This window comes from Octodon degus, unplaced genomic scaffold (assembly GCF_000260255.1).
Source record: "Octodon degus isolate 3935 unplaced genomic scaffold, OctDeg1.0 scaffold00155, whole genome shotgun sequence".
NCBI classification, from domain to species: Eukaryota; Metazoa; Chordata; class Mammalia; order Rodentia; family Octodontidae; genus Octodon; species Octodon degus.
Genome location: NW_004524731.1, coordinates 4,420,385 through 4,421,792, shown reverse-complemented (window position 1 = coordinate 4,421,792; position 1,408 = coordinate 4,420,385).

The window sequence follows — 1,408 nt, the reverse complement described above, 5'->3', positions numbered from 1 at the left end:
AGATGGTTCCAATTGGGTCCAAATAAATCCTGTATGAAAGTGTATGCCCCTAATTAGATTAAATCTATTGGGGGACTTGGTAAAGGTGGAAATAAGTCACTTTTCATAAGAGGCAGACTAGTCCAATTGGCCTAAATAAAGCTTGTATGAAAGGAAAGTGTATGCCCTCTATGCAGGAGGACTTGGTAAGGGTAGGGGTATCAAGGAAATCTCTATACAAGAGGAACTAGTCTGAATGGAATTAGAGAGAGGGTCGAGCTGATGTTGCTAGCCCCCTACAGCCAGAATCTGTAGGGGTAGGGAAGGCATAAATCTCAAAGAGAGATGAAAGAAGAGGTCGCACACATGCGGCTAGCCCCCTACAGTTAGAATCTGAAGGGGTAGGGGTAAAAGAACCTCACCTAAAGAGACCCTGGAGGTCATGGAAACCTCTACATATGACCGAAGTCCATAGTCTCTAAAGGTAACCAATTGGCAAAAGGAACATCTAGGTCCATTTGCCCCACTGAAAACAGAGCTCTGCGGTGAAAGGGACACCTAGGTCCGTTCGCCTCCAATTGAGATCTCCCAAAATCTGGCTTGGAGGGTGTCCCACTCCAAGGACTCGGAGACCGGAGTCTGCGGGTCAACATCACAACCAAGAACCTTAGATCTTATACATTCTTGTCTTACATATTTGAGTACTCAGAAGAAAGTAAAGAGAGAAAGTGAAAGGAGAGGTCGACGCGGTGGCCGTAGTTCCTTAAAATCAGTAAAGCCAAATCAAAACCAATGATACACATTTGAGATTAAGCCGGCATAACAAAATTTAGGTTGTCACTTACCGCGTCAAAAAGATGAGGCCTTTAGGGATCCTGGACGAGCCTCCAAATGTTGTAACTCAAAAATCAGATGACAACGAGGCAAGTCCAAAAGTTAAAAGAAGCGCTTTATTTTAGCTGGTACCCAGCAGCGGTCTCTATGCCAGGTGCAAAGAGGCACGCCGGGCATTGACAAGGGGTCAGTATTTAAGCATGGAAACTGCAAAAAGAGGGAAGGGGTGGAGAGGAAGAAGTGGCAGGGTCATTAGTTCATTAGGTGGCCCTTATTGGGTGGGGTGCTGAATTGGCAGTCGTGAGTACATCGAGTGGGCGCATTGGGCAGGGGTGTTGAAATCACGGAATTGGAGGGATTGGGAGAGGTCGGCACATACAGAACAGGAACCCGGCGAGGTTAGAAGGGCAACAAAACGGAGTCAATTTTGACAGGGTACAGCAGATGGATGCCTGCCCCAGCCCTTGGGCCCCTACGCAGGACAGGCTGGGTGGCCTTCTAGCTTGCCGGCCTGTTGCCAGAGAAGTCTCTTGCCACCAGGGTCTCTGCATTACTGACTTCATCAAGCAGCAGAGAAACTGGACACTTCCGGGTC